The sequence below is a fragment of the Felis catus genome, chromosome A2, assembly GCF_018350175.1.
Source record: "Felis catus isolate Fca126 chromosome A2, F.catus_Fca126_mat1.0, whole genome shotgun sequence".
Lineage (NCBI taxonomy): Eukaryota > Metazoa > Chordata > Mammalia > Carnivora > Felidae > Felis > Felis catus.
The window spans coordinates 113,352,368-113,368,319 of record NC_058369.1 but is presented as its reverse complement, the minus strand read 5'-3'; the positions used below and the strand labels follow the sequence as shown (position 1 = coordinate 113,368,319).

At 37.5% G+C, this 15,952-nt stretch overlaps 1 long non-coding RNA gene across 2 annotated transcripts in view; it reads right to left on the bottom strand.

The window, feature by feature from the left end:
• LOC123383899 overlaps window positions 1-15,952 on the bottom strand; it is a 162,554-nt gene that overhangs the window by 113,684 nt on the left and 32,918 nt on the right. The window contains exon 2 of one of the 2 annotated variants that reach the window (XR_006594267.1): window positions 788-997. The exons of the other annotated variant lie outside the window; for it this stretch is intronic. This is a non-coding gene — a long non-coding RNA (uncharacterized LOC123383899). The remainder of the gene's footprint in view (window positions 1-787; window positions 998-15,952) is intronic. 2 annotated transcript variants of the gene reach the window in all.

The window sequence follows — 15,952 nt, the reverse complement described above, 5'->3', positions numbered from 1 at the left end:
CCTCTGTGCAGCAGCTGTGAGGAGACATTGCTATGATGGGCCTGTACAGTTCATTCAGTTTATTAAAGGAGCAAGCATGGATGCCATTAAAAAACAAAAAATCTGGGGTGCCTGGGTGGCCCAGTCAGTTAAGAGTCTGACTTTTGATTTCAGCTCAGGTCAGGATCTGATGGTTCGTGAGTTCGAGCCCCACGTCAGGCTCTACACTGACAACACAGAGGCTGCTTGAGACTCTCTCTCATGCTCTCTGGCCCTCCTGAACTCTCTTTCTCTTGCTCTGTCTCTCAAAATAAGTAAATAAACTTAAAAAAAAATATCTAAGAAGTCATGTGCAGGCCAGTTGTTAAGTGTTTATTCCTTTGCTTTTCACATTGTAGCATCGCACAAGGCAGTAATCTTCAGCTGGGCAGACCAAGTCAAGTTTGGATGCCGTGTTCCAAGGAGACTTCAGTCTATCAGCAGAGTTCACCAATTAGCGAGGCAGCACCTTGGCCACATGGTGCCAAAGGAAACTGTATGTGGGGAATTCAATACTTTTCTCAATACATTCTACAAAAGTCCTTGAAAACTACGAAATTATCTCCTCACTAACAAGGGGAAATCTGATTTACCTAACAGCTTTATTTCTTTGGGGGTTGGAGTGGGCAGAGGAGTGGAGGGGAGACGAGGGCTTCAGCAGGACATTTTTGGGTAAAAGAGCGGGAAGACAAAAGGGATGGGAATAGCAATTTACATTTATCCCAATCCCTCCTGACTGTACCACATCCGCGGTGAAATTCACATTTACCTCATGTGCAGAGCTCACTTTTACTTCATCGGGAACTCCATGTTTTCCAGGAATACAAAGGCAATGAGGCACAGTCATGATGAAAAACAATCCTGGAAGCATGATGTAGTCCCCAGAAGTAATGCAAACTTGTTAGCACGGGTACATGCATTTCCATTTTAGGTCAGACCACCAAGATGAAGTTCTAATAGTGTTCCAGTTCATTCTGACCTGAAATAGATTAGCAATTGGATTTTGAAAAATGTGTGGCATGCTACATTGTTAAATCACTGTAAATCAAGGGATGATGAACTAACCTGATGTTAATTGTGAATATTGCTTCCAGTCCTCATTTCTTTAACAATGTAGAACTATGCTTTATTTTCAATAGCTTTTCCAATATGCTTAATTGCATATTATAACTGAAAGCTCTTTGTAAAATTCTGAAGCCTTATCTCTTAAAGCCTTATCTATTAAACATTCTCCCATTATTATTTAACTACATTCAGTTCTTACACAGAAAACCTTCCCATTTACCACCCTCAAATAAAACTTTAGTAATTCTCAGTTTTCCTAATAAAATGATCTTTACAAACCCAATAAACTCCTCTCTTCTCCCCCTTTGATTGATGGAGATTTTAATCTGATAATACAACTCAGCAAGTATCCACTTTCATAAGTGCTGAATATAAAACACAGAAACATTTATTATTAGAATATCCCTAAATCATCTATTGAACAGATCCTAACACTAAAAGCGTTTTCAAAAGAAAAGGGGAAAAGACACAATCCCATCACTACATTATTTTCTTTGCACTGGAAAAAAAAGTTCCATGACCCATTTATTAGCAGTTTTCCAAGCCAAGTTTATAATGATTTCCGGCCTCTGCCCTTGGGTGCTTTCCAAGGGATTTAGAGGGATATATCACCTTGACTGATATGCGATATAACTATTTAGTACAGCTATGAAATTAACTGTTCACCCCTTACCCTGGGACTTAATGGGATCCAGGCTTGATATCATGAGCATTATTTAATAACTCAACACTCCAACTCTTTGCTTTACAAAGTTCAACATTTTAACAAATACTGACCACTTGTTGCTTTTGCTAAGAACCTCATTAGCCTCACAAAAGCAGAACATTCTTTCTACTCATTCCACACATATTTATTGAGTCCTAGTGGGTGCCAGGTCCTAAAATATGAGGGTGAACCAAATAAACCCATTCCTCATGGAGTTTACAGTGAGAGCCTTCGAGAAAACTGGCTAGCATTCATGGTCTTTTAAAGTTTGTATAGATTCCCTACTACATTTACCTAGTTTTCATTTGCCTGAAATTCTGGGATTTTTTTTTTAAAATCATCTCAACTCCCCGTGTTTTAAATACAGTATCTATTTATGTGGGAAAAAGGCTGAAGGAGTCCAAATAATTCAGTTTGTTGGGAAGACATTGTATTATATGTCAAACAATAATTCTAGAACATGCTTTTCCCAGATGATCTGAATTTATGAGACAGCACTGAATTCCATGTTACTACTGCAGTGTTTTGGAACCATCATCTTGTTACATGACTTTGCTTCATTGTTTCTCATGAATTGGAGGTGGAAGGGAGGCGGAGAGAATTAAGAAACTTAGCAACTTTGTTTTAAGGTATCACAAGCAATTTTTGCTATGTGTCCCCACAGTACTCAACACATAAATCTATATATTGCATATTATTTTCTATAACCTGCCTTTTCCATTCCAATTTCCAATTTCTACCCTGTAATTTCTAAGTACACATAATTACTACTTCAGGTGTTAAATTCTACATTCGAAAGTATCTACACCCCAGCCCTCCAAAACAAAAGACATCAGCTAGCTAGATACAATTACCATATTATAAAATGTGCAAATTTTAGCAATAACCATGGTCTAAGAATATTTAAACATAGATACTCTTCCTCAAGGAGCTGAATTAAAAGACCTAATGGTGAAATCTAGGCTTTACTTCAACAATTCTGACATCAGGATGTATCTTTACTAAGTGACTCATCTCCAAATGTTAGGAAACTGAAAATATATAACCAGAAAAGTGTTACTCTGTGAATATTCACAACTTTTCACCATATTTGTAGGGAAGATTATCTTCTTGATTCTCAGTTCAATACCCATTTATTAATAAGTAGCGAAATACATTTTGAGCACTCTGACTACTACCAGGCATTTTTCTAAGTGGTGAAGATAATGTCATAGGAAATAAAAACAACTTCCTGGCCCCATGAGGCTTACCTTCTAGAGAAAGAGGCAGATAGACTCTTTGCTCTAGTCACCTACTCAGTCACATGGGCAGGGAACCCTGCATGGTATTAATGTTGACAGGCAATGCTGAATTTGTCTTTGTCATGAATAGTTTACTACATTGAATACATAGTTTGAATATAGCAATTTACTACTAGGCAATCTACCAGTGGTTTCCAAGTAACATTTTGTGGGCAATAATGTTCATACAAAAACCACTGAGATTTAGCAAATTCTATAAATGGAAATAATTATGGAGGAGTATGGTCCCATAAATATCATTTAAAGGAAACCAAGCAGTTACATGTTTAGAGGGCAATTTGACAGTGCTTTCTCTCATCTGATACCCAGCCTTGACCAGTTGCCTGACAGCTGGCATCCATTCTGAGCGATGAGAGCCTGTGCTGGACCAATTGTTAAAGATTAAAACATCATTCTGGCAATGCTTGCCAAAATTTTAGTTAAACGTGCCCTTTGACCCAGCAATTCCACCCACGAATATAACCTGTAGATATGCTTGCACATGTAACAAATAATCTATGTACAGCAAGGAATTGGAAAAACCTAAATTCCATCAGTGGAGGTCTGGTTAAATAAATTATGATACATCTAATGAATAGATTATTGCACAGCTTTTTTAAAAGTATGAGACAAGAAAAAAAAAAAGGGGGGGCGACTGGGTGGCTCAGTCGGTTAAGTGTCCGACTTCAGCTCAGGTCATGATCTCGCCGTCCATGAGTTCGAGCCCTGCGTCGGGCTCTGTGCTGACAGCTAAGAGCCTGGAGCCTGTTTCAGATTCTGTGCCTCCCTCTCTCTCTCTCTGACCCCCCCACCCCATTCATGCTCTGTCTCTCCCTGTCTCAAAAATAAATAAACGTTAAAAAAAAAGTATGAGACAAGAGTGTGTAATGATATGGAAAAGTCTTTTAAAGCATTGGTAAATGAAAAAAATCGAGATGGAGAACACTGCAATGTGCTACCATTTGTGTATACATGCACACATATATACATACACACATAGTTGTTAAGTGCACTGAATGTTTCTCTAGAAGTATATACAAAAAACAGGTAACTGGTTGCTTGCAGGGAGATGATTAGGTAGCTAACTACTGGATAGTAGAAGGATGGCTTACTTTTTACCCCAAATCCCTTTGCTACTTTTTGAACTTTATAATATGTGCATGTATAGCTTTGTGTATACTACTTTTTGAAAGAAAGCCAAATAAACATAGTGCCCTGTATTTTCTTTACACCAGGGAGAATTTTAACTTTATTGTAGACATTAAAATGAAGGACATAAAAATCTAACATCCTCAAGTAATTTCTACTCTAACCCCAAATTGTACCATGCATATATCTGCTCTTGGGGGTTTTCCCCTTCTTTGTCTTTTAATTCTAATAAAATGTTACTAAACTGTATTTTCTACATTTTCCATGATGTCTAATTCAGAAGACTGATAAATAGCTCACGTGTAGTTTAGAACCTGTTCCTGATTTTTTTCCCTTAGGCGTAATGTTGTTAAGTAGGGCGGAAAGTTACTTGCAAAGCCCGCGCTCGTCAAGATAAAAGCTTAGGGGCTAGGACTGTATCAAAATCAGACTCATTATTCATCCTCTAGCATATTACTTGTCAATTTCTAGTCACAGGCATAAAGGAGAGTCAAACCTGTTGAACTTGACCTTTAGTTTTTAGAAAATTCAGAATTTCTTTAGAAACCACCAAGGTAGATACTTGAAAACCTTAGGAAGGAAGGAAGGAAGGAAGGAAGGAAGGAAGGAAGGAAGGAAGGAAGGAAGGAAGGAAGGAATTCAATTTAACTATTTAAATGCAATGTCTTTCATTTTTCACTTTACTTATTGTCAGCTGTTGATGCACACTGACATAAGTACAAATAGATTATTTTCAAAAGCTATCAGGGAAGATTTTTAATCTATAGTAAACAAAGAAAAGTTTGCATCTCCAGAAAAGTAATGAAATTTGTGTCAAGATAAATTTAGTACTTACCATTTACTGCAGATTTAAATCAATGCAGATAGCACTAAATAAAACAAAACAAAACAAAACAAAACAAAAAAAATTCCAAGGGAAGATTCAGAAACATTGATCATGGCCAAAATACGCCCCAACACTGTTAAGAGGTTTACTTCAGTAATATCTGTGGTCATTGCCTAGATCAATGAAACTCATTCTTTCAAGAGCATCCAATTACAGTTTACTGTAGAGTGAGCATTCTAATAAATCAGCATACTTTACATAGAAGTAGACAAAGCCAACACGCAGGTTAATAACACAACATGAGAAATTTAGGATCAACTTCCCTTAGGCCCAGAAAAATAGTCTTATGATATATTATTTCATTTAAGTTTGATTCATAGATGCAAACATTTCAAAGCCATGTCTTACTGATAGATAGTTTATGACCAGCAGTATTAATAGAGTTTGATTAAGCACTTAAGACACAAGATCAATATACTTCTGTCATATTTACACAGTAAAAAAATGGCATGTTCAGTGAGTGCAAACCAACATGAACTGAGGTACTAAATTATTCAGAAAGTTAACAATGATATTTTTCACAACTACTTTGGTCATTTGGAAAACGGGCCTTTTTAATAGAATTCAGCAGCTTCGATGTAATGGACTGAAACGTGAGTAAAGTAAGAGAAATATCAGAAACAAAATAAATCAAGTCAGTTAGTATTGGCTTGAGAATTTTTTTTTGAAAGAAATATACACTGATCATGAGTAAAGAATATTTGGTTGACAGCCAAGCAAAATACTGCTAAAAACAAATGACTTAGGGTTTTTTGGCCACTGGTGGTGAAAGAAGGAATTCAGACCTTAAGCTCTCTTACAAGATGCATTGAGAGTTAGAGTTCATTACAAGAAATGTTACACTAAAATTGACATCTGATTTTTTATCCAGACTGCTTAGTGTAGATAGCAAATTCTGATCATTAACATCCCAGAGTCAACTGAAGCACAATGTACAGATGAATTTAATTCCTGATGATTCACAGCAAATGTTTGCACAAGAAGAAAGCAGCTTCTAGAAGTGCGCATCAGGAAGCTCAAGGGAATCTCTTTTGTTTCTCTAGGATTGGAGGCACTGGAATGCTCCTAAGAGTGCAAGTATTTGGGCTTCAGGCCTTGGACTGACAGACACAATTTTGATCCCCAAAAGTAGTCTAATAAGTTTGGGTCATGACTGGAGTGAATCTTAAATGGAGGAGCTGGAAGATTAGAGTGGAGAGTCAGAAATGTCAAGTTACTGTCTTGGATTTGAACCAGGGAAACAAGGGGTAGGAACCAGCTACTGGGAAATGGATGAAAAGAGAAAGCTTTTGAAAAACAGTAGAAAGATGATGAAGTTTGGAGCCCAAAACATCTGGGTTTGACTCCCTCACTACCTCTCTGCCTAGCCTCAATATTCTCATCTACAAAATGAGGATATTAATTGTACTTCTCTGTAGTGTTATAAGAATTTAATGAAAGTGTATGGAAAATACCTAGGACAGGACTCAAAAATGAATATTTAGGTAGATCCCCATGCTTTCTAATACTATTAACTCAGAAGTACAGGGGGAACATGGCTTCATTATTTTGTCTTTAAATATTCTCATAACAGCAAGTATGAAGGGAAACTAAATATGGTCAAATTTGTTTTAGAAAATAGTGATTTTAAAATTTTAAACCAATGCTTCTCATCCATAGCTGTTGTTGAGTTTTAGGAATATTAACGTTCTGTCTCACTCTAGACCAATTAAATCAGTATTCATGCCAAGCCTCAGTATTTCTTCAGCTCCTCAGTTGAATGTAATATGTCACCAAGTTGGACAACTGTTGATTTGGGTACTTTTCAGTTATTTTAGATTACTATGATTTACTTAAACCTTCAAGTTTCATCCCTTGTGGCTGGGTACAAGTGTCACCCCAAAGTCTGGATTCTGTTAGCAAGATTACAAGGGGGGAATAGATGCTAAGGAAGCAACCCACATTGTCTTCCACATTTGCTAGATTTCCAATGTCCTCTAGTATCCAAATTTGGTTTTCAAGAGTCTTCCTAATCCTATTCTCTCCTACTTTGGAAAAATTAATCTCTTGATATAACCTTGGAGAAGTTTACAAATGTGTACTAAGGAGGAGATGAAACCATATCAGTTTAATATTTGCAAAAGTTTATTCCCTGTACACTATTTTGTTATCAGAAATGGACGTCTTGGCCAAAACCATGACAACTGGAGCCCATGTGTTTGTGTCTGTGTGTAGGCAAACACATATAAGCACAATTTTGTCACATTTCTCCTACCTTCTGCTCCCCTATTTCCTCTGACATTGCATGGGGGCAGTGTCCTGCTGTAGGTACAATAGTAGCTATACAGTGATATGCATGTAGAATGGGAGTTAAAATTACAGGGCATCACAGTCTACTTGTTATTCTGTCAAGCATCAGGGAAGAATGCCAATTATAAAAAAAGAAAAAACCTGAACAATCAATTAAAATTGATCCTGGTTTGCTCCCCATTGATTCTCTGGCTGAAACTTGGACAAGAGGGAGTGCCTCTAGGAGACAATAACTATAAAGTAGAGTTCCTCCTGTCCATATTCCTGGGAGCTGTGGTATATTGAACTCCCTTTGGAAGGGGCAAGCACTGGAAGATGCAGATCATTTAAATGTGAAAAATTCTTATGTGGAAAAAAATGCAAGAAAAGAACAAGTTTCCTGCAAGCCAATATTCCATAATAGACTACTCTATTAGTAATCTATCACTATTATTCATATTTTCAGAGAAAAACTAGATGTAGCATTACTAATTGAGAAAAGTGTAAATTGATAGGAGCCGATAATTGACTAAGTTCAATGTGTAACTGACCTACAGATGGTTACTCTGTAAAGACGCAATTTTGCTGCCAGTTAAGCTCCTTACCCTAGTGGCTTCTTCTCTAGGCTTAGCTACTCATCTCTGACAGCCAAATTCCACTAGGAACACCTTCAGTCATTACGCTTTAACTTCCATATTCTCTATGGTACTACTTTGACTCTCCTTGGGTTAGTCTCTATAGAATATCTATTGCCAGCCCTACCTGCAGCCACTACCCTTCACCTTATAAATGCTACTTAACATCTTATTGCAACCTCACCTTTCATTCAAATGGAAGACACCAGTGTAATTACAGTGAAGAGTGCTTCAAATCCAGTAGGCCACTGATTCTCAAAGTGTGGTCTTGGGAGCATCAGCAGCATATCTGGAATTTGATAGAAATGCAAATTCTTGTGCCCCATCTTAGACCCAGTGAACCAGAAGCACTGGGGATAGGGTCCAGCAATCTATGTTTTGACACATGGCTCTGATGCATGCTCAAATCTGAGAACCACTGCAGTATAATAAACTTTGCACTGAGATCTTTCTGTCAGTGACCATCCCTTTCCATTTGAGGGTGAGTGTGGATGGTTTGGTAGGTACTGCTCTTGTTCTTAAAAGAGATATTGTTGGCAGTTCCTCGATGCCATAGCCACATGATAAGTTGGCTACAATCGCCACTGTGTAAACCTTGACTTTAGGCTGAAGGTCAACGGCAGATTAATACTACATTCCTCTATCCCATGCTTCACGGCACACTTTGAACTTCTTGAAGCAAATTTGTCTTTTTCTACTAGGTATCATTTGCCAGAGGATGGACGACAAGTGGTGAGCCTTCGGGGAGAGTTGACACTCCTGATTTGAAGGTCTCCTTACATAAGCAGATGAACGGCCTGAGTTATTAGTGAGCAGAAACTTCCAGATAATTGTCTCTAGAAGAATTCTTGAAGACTGTGACATGAAGAGCTAAAAGAGTTTGCCAGAGGGTGAGAGGCAGACTCAAACAAGACTGTCAGGTAACTTGGGACTTCGAGTAAGTTGCATGAACTAGGACAACCAGGACTGAGCCAATGAACAAGCAAAGCTGTGCTCTCTTCATTTGCTAATAAAACATGGATTTGATGGGATGCTGACAAAACAGGAATCCAACCAGCCACATCTTTAGACAGTAGCCTTGGACCTAGGTAGGTCACCTTAAACTTCCAAACATAAAATCGGGCAACCTGGGAACAACAAGAAACTTTAGTAAATATAGTACAATTCCCTCCTCCTGTAGACTAGGAAACTAAGGCACAGAGACATTAATGCTGCTGAGGTCTTACAAGTGGATTGTGGAAAAGCTGAGACTAGAACCCAGCAATCCTGTCTTCCCCTCAGGGTCCTTACCTGCCAGGACTCAGATCTACCCATGCTGAAGGATGCTCTCATTAACTAATGATGACTGTTGTTCACAGGCATTCTATGTATCATGACTGAAATTGGAACATTTCAGTCCCAATGGGATAGGAGTTCTATCTCCTACACTTCCTGACAGACTTGATCATCTTGATTAAGAGTAGGGGTGACAGACCAAACACTGAGCCAATTAGTTGTTAGTAATTTCACTCCTGGAATAGAGCCTGAGGAAGTTACCTAAAATGTAAACAGTGGTTTATACTCAGAAAAAACAAACAAACAAAAACCTATAAAGAGCTTAACTGTGAGACAATAGAGGAATGATTGCATACATTTTGCAATTTCTGTATGATGGAATACCATGAAAATATTAAAATTATAGTACAAAGAATTTTTAATGATTTGTCTTAAACATGCTTAATAACCATAATGACAAGCAAAGAAAAAAGGAGGACATAAAAGACTACATGTGATACAATTTCAACTATATTTTAGATTATATAAATTTCTATTTTATATTATATTTAGAAAAATCCTATAAAGAAATATATCAAAATATTAATGCTGTTTATCACAGTTTTTTAGGGAGAGAAAGATTTTATTCTTTTCTTTTTACTCCATGTATGTCTGATCTATGTTTTATAATCTGAGCATGTATTATATTTGTATCGGAATAAAAAACTTAGGAGGGAGAAAATATGAGCAAATATTCTTAACGTTGGTGATTTCTTAAATTCCCTTACACACAGGGAAATAAAGCAAATGTATTTTCAAGTTTCATGTCTCTATATCCACCAAAAAAACCCAACTTCCTTAGAAAAAGTAAAATTTCAACTGCTCTCAAGAATGTCTTTTCTAAGTCCGCTGAAGAATTTAGTTAAAGTTTAGCTTTTGAGATAATTCACATTCCCAAACTCAGATGGATTTGTAACCATGATAAGATAAAGACAGCCTGCAGGAGCTTCTGATTAACCTTAGGAGTTACAGTCCTATAAAGAGGCATGTAAAATTTTAGAAGCCACATGCTATGATTATCTACACTGCTGAACAAGACTTTTTAATTTAGTAATAACACACACAGTATTTTAGCAATTATTTCAGCACCAAAATGCTTCTGATAGGTTTGTCTTGCATATATGTAGGAGTTTTTATGTCCATAATTTAAAACCCTTCTCCAATATTCTGGTCAGTTACTAAATAAATATAACATCGTCCCTGTTAAATGCCTCGAATCCCCTCTGGAATGAAGTAGAGTATAAGTAAATCACAAAAAGAATTTTTTTTTTTTATGATATCCTCATTTTGTAACTGAGAATGGATGAGTTCCTGAGAGGGATGATTCTGGAGAAGTGGGAGAACTGTTAAGATAGAAAAATCTCCATATCCTCAACACTATTACCATCCAAGACTGTGGAGAGACTGGATCAGATAGGTTAACCCTATGAGGAGGGGAGATCAAAAAGAAGCTGGATTCAGAAAGAGACAGATTTAGAGCAGGAAAAGATAAGATTATTGTAAAGTCATCCAGGCTGAGAAACAAGAGGCAACTCAAGAAAGAAAAGCTGAGTCTTAACTTCAGGGATTCTCTGTGAGTGAAATGAAGGAAACCTCATTGTTGCATATGTTCTAGTCACCCAGCACTTACTGAATGTGTATTCCAAACAAGACCAAATGCTCGAGTTTTGTGTGTGTGATGGAAAGCAATATGGACAAGAAGTGGGGAGGTGGACCAAAAAGATTGGACTTCTTCAAAGGCTAAGAGAGCTGAATGTGAGAGATCATGTTGGAATTAAAAAGAAGTAGGAGAGCTCTTTTCCTCCCTGGCTGTTTGAAGCTCGGCCACCATCATGAACAACACAGTAACTATCTGGACCAGGAAGTTCATGACCAACTGACTACTTCAGCAAAAACAAATAGTCATTGATATTCTTCATCCTAGAAAGGCAACAGTACCTAAGACAAAAATTTGGGAAAAACTAGCCAAAATGTACAAGACCACACCAGATGTCATCTTTGTATTTGAATTCAGAACCCATTTTGGTGGTGGCAAGACAGCCAGCTTTGGCATAATTTAGGATTCCTTGGATTATGCAAAGAAAATGAACCCAAACATAGACTTGCAAGACATGGCCTATATGAGAAGAAAAAGACCTCGAACTTAAAAAAAAAAAAAAAAAAAAGGAACTAGGAGACTCAGCAGCCTGATGTGGCCACCCATACCATTCAAGTATGACAAGTGACAAGGAAGACCTCTAAACTCTGTAGTGGAGCAAATGAGCCCAGGATCTATCATTAGGTAAAGAAGCAAGAGACAGAAGAATACGTGTGTTTACAGGCTACCTTTGTGTAAGAAGACAGGGGCATGCTATGTTTTGTGTGTGTGTGTGTGTGTGTGTGTGTGTGTGTGTGTGTGTGTGTTTACAGAAGAAACTATGGAAGGATCACTCCACCCGCCCCCCCCCCCCAAAAAAAAGGAAAATAGTTACCTACTTGGGATAAGAAAGAAAAAGAGACAAGAGAACTAAGACAAAAGTTAGATCTCTCTGAGTTGTTTTATGGTTTTGACTCAAGAACTATGTAGCTGTTTTACATAATTTAAAATAAAATTTTTAAAGAGGGAATCCTTTAAAATTGAAAACAGGGTGCCTGGGTGGCTCAGTTGGTTAAGTGGTCGACTTCTGCTCAGGTCATGATTTCTTGGTTCATGGGCTCAAGCCCCACATCAAGCTCTCTCCTGTCAGTGCAGAGCCCACTTCGGATGTTCTGTCTCCCTCTCTCTGCCCCTCCCCTGCTCATGTACACATGCTCTCTCTCTCTCTCAAAAATAAATAAACATTTAAAAAATAAATAAAATTGAAAACATACTTAAAATGAATATGGCCATGTATTAATATTAATAATATTAATATTAATATTTCAAAGACTTTGAAACAAAGAATTTGACTATTCTAGCAGTATAGATCAAAAAGAGAAAAGGAGCCACGATGAAATATTAAACTACACTCAGTTTAAGAGTCTCTTATGAAGAGCTATTGGTAAAAATATCATATACACACACACACATGCACACACATATAAACATGCATATTCATATACAAATGGAGAGAAAGAGAAGAGAATAAAGCAAACAATTGATTACGGATTATGTTCATGCTATTGGGAAGTCAGATTTTCAGTTAAGTGAAAAGAGATACAAATATAAAATCAAAAGCATTAAGTAAAAAAAGGGGTACTTTTATATTTGCATGTTCATAATTTATTCAGTGCATGTTCATAATTTATTTCTCTTTCTTAAAAAGCATATCATACCTGCCAAATAAAAAGATTTAGAGCCAGTGACAACCCAGTAGTATTGAGCACCCCATATCATGACCTTTAAATACCATTTCCCACTAAACAGGAACCAGGGCTGATTCCAGGGCTGGAGCAGAAATTACAGAGAAGGTGCCTAGGATATATGATTGCTATCAATGTCTACCAGAGTCATATCAAATGAACACAGCAATAAATTTGAAATCATTCTTCCAGTTGAAAATGGGACAATGTAGGTATCAAGAAGAATCATCACTACAATGCATTGAAAGCTGTAAGCTTATAGTGCTAACCAAAAATAACATGAGTTTCCTTTAAAGATTACCAGAACATCAAATTCATTACTATGAAAATTTAAAAAAAATTTTTTTTCAACGTTTATTTATTTTGGGGACAGAGAGAGACAGAACATGAACGGGAGAGGGGCAGAGAGAGAGGGAGACACAGAATCGGAACCAGGCTCCAGGCTCTGAGCCATCAGCCCAGAGCCTGACGCGGGGCTCGAACTCATGGACCGCGAGATCGTGACCCGGCTGAAGTCAGACGCTTAACCAACTGCGCCACCCAGGCGTCCCTACTATGAAAATTAATAGGCAAAAAATCAAGCATTTAACTGCATTTTCCATACAAATTGATTTCAGATTAATTAAATAGTTGATGAGCAAAAGTTCTCCTTTATAGAAGAAATGTGGTTAACAAATGCAGAAGGAATGGTTGAATTAGAATATCACCATTTTGCAACTTCTGATGAAATAACCCATCTCGCAACAATCTTCAATGGCTAAAAGCCATTAGATAAAAGATTAAGGGGGGACGTTATAATGGAGGTTTCAGATTGGCAAGATGTGACTTCACTGATCAATCTTATCATCCATTAAAAGTAGGGCAACCAGACGTTACATGCCTCCTGCTGTGTTGCATTAGGCAATATACGTATTTATGAAGTATGCTCACAAATAATCAGAGTCAATATGCAATCAAGGGTCTAGATCTTAAAAACCATTTACAGGAAATACAAGGAAAAGAATGTGTGCTAAACAACAAAACACAATCAGCCAAATCTAAAATGTAGATAATTCTATAAGAGAAGCATTAAAATAACACCAGTGGTAAAAACAGACTAGGCATTTAGGAAGCCCTCCGTCTGGGTGTGGCTGAACAAACAGTCACAGTTAGATCTATTTACAAATATAGAGACCTGGGATCTATTGAGTTTGACTCTTTGACACTGAGAATTGGTACCTTGGGAACTGCTTCCTGACAAAGGATTGTTGACATGATTTTACAACCTTTGCAAATGGTGCGCAATGCGCATAGACAGGAGATGGGTGTTAAACAGCTCCCACTTTAGAGCCTGGAACCGGACTTAAAAGGTTAGCTGCACATGAGAATCACAGGGGGCACTCAAGGCTGGGCCCTACCCACCAGAGATTAAGTTTTCTTTTGAAATACCTGTCATGTGATTGTAATGAGAAGCCAGAATTGAGAACCACACTGACCAAAGAACTAGAAATAAAAGTTCCAGCCCATCTCCTTCAGATACTACGGTTAAGAGCTCAGCTTTGGGGTCAGACCCCTTCAGCTGAATCTCATCTTCACTACTCAGCAGTCATCTGATCTTGGACAAGTTATATAACCTTAATGCCTCAGCTTCCTCATCTGTAGAATGGGGATAAATGAATAAATACATTAAAACATTCCCCCCCCCCCCATGATTTTTGAGAAGATTCACTGATTTAAGCATGTAAAGCATTTACAACAGTGCCTGGCATAAAATAATAGCAATTATTATATCTCACAGTATTTTCTAAAAGAGAACTGCCTTTAAGGTCTCACATTGGCTGAATGCCCTTGCAGTCTGGATTCTGCAATCTGCCATTTACACATCTCACAATACCCCAAAATGTTTCTTTTCGTGTCTAAATCCTCCCACTATACCAAGTTCTTGAGGGCACTCTACAGCAAGGAAAATATTGATCACATCCAAAACAGGAAATAATGTGGGGAAATGAGCAATTTAAAATTAACCATGGACTCCTTAGCTACCCTGTCACACTGGAAACAGAATGGAGAGATTGAGGGATAAATTACAGGACGTGTTATGGCAGAAAAAGAAAATAAAGTGGGAGGAGAGAATGAGTTAGGAAAGGGATTAGTACAGACTAGATTAGGACATCACCAGAGAGGTGGGTGGGGGTGTACACAGAGAGGGTGAGGTGGGTAACAGAGATCCAAAAATACACCTATTATTCTTCACAGTACTACAAAGGGGGCAGAGATTCCATTTTTCCTAACTTCTTAGCCAGAAGATTAGCTAGAATCTGAATCTGGCACAAAATACAATATCCTAAATATGGTGGAGAATCAAGAACCTAATGAATCAAAACATACAGCCAGTAAATTAATGCCCATCTTTGATTATCTTAACTACGAAATCTGTCAGGGAACAGTGATATTCAGAGGAGGGAGCAGCCGATGAGCAGAAACCACAGAGACACTTGGTAGTAGAAAATGCAATTCATATTGCATGCTTCTTAATTAGCTAGCACATTTCCCAAGTTCATTTACCCATCAGCATAGGTCCTGTATAGAAAGTAGCATTTTTCCATGTAATTGGTACCCTATGTTTCACTATATGCTCAATTGGAATATTTCTTTTTATTTAGGCAGCTGCATAAACGTTCTGCTTTTCTTTTCAATCATACTCCAGTCTTCCCCTCATCTCATGCATAAAAATATTGTGTGGAAACTGTCAGTTCATTGCATACTCATTTTCTTTTTATTTTAAATGAATTTAACTTAAATCTGACTGAAAACTGGACTATTCTTACATGAGAAAAAGATAACAGCCATCAATACAAATGATTGCTTGGTAAAGATTTTACTAGTGATCATTTGTTGATTTCCTAACTGGTTTGTTTGTATAACACTCTGTAGCCTGCTAGGAAAGGACCTAAGCAATATCATTTACCTATAAAGAAGGCTGGCTACACTGAATGGAGGCATAGAGCACCTTGATAGTTCCCTGCACATCATTAGCAGAAAGCAGCGACTCTGTAGAAGAATAACTAGGAAGAAGAAAATCAGATTAAATAATTAGTGTCAATTAGCTCCAGCAAAATCATTCTATAAACAATTGGTCTCCAGCGCCCTGCTTAATTATGTGAGACTTCCATGTTCCTTACCAAGACTGCTTTGATTCATGTTGACTCTTGGGCTTCCCAGAGGTGTAATTAATTATTGTCTTGTAAATAAACTCTTGCCAATTAATGGAAGCAGAAAACAATCAGTACTTTTTTTAAAAAAGTATTCAAGGAGAGGACCTTGACTATAC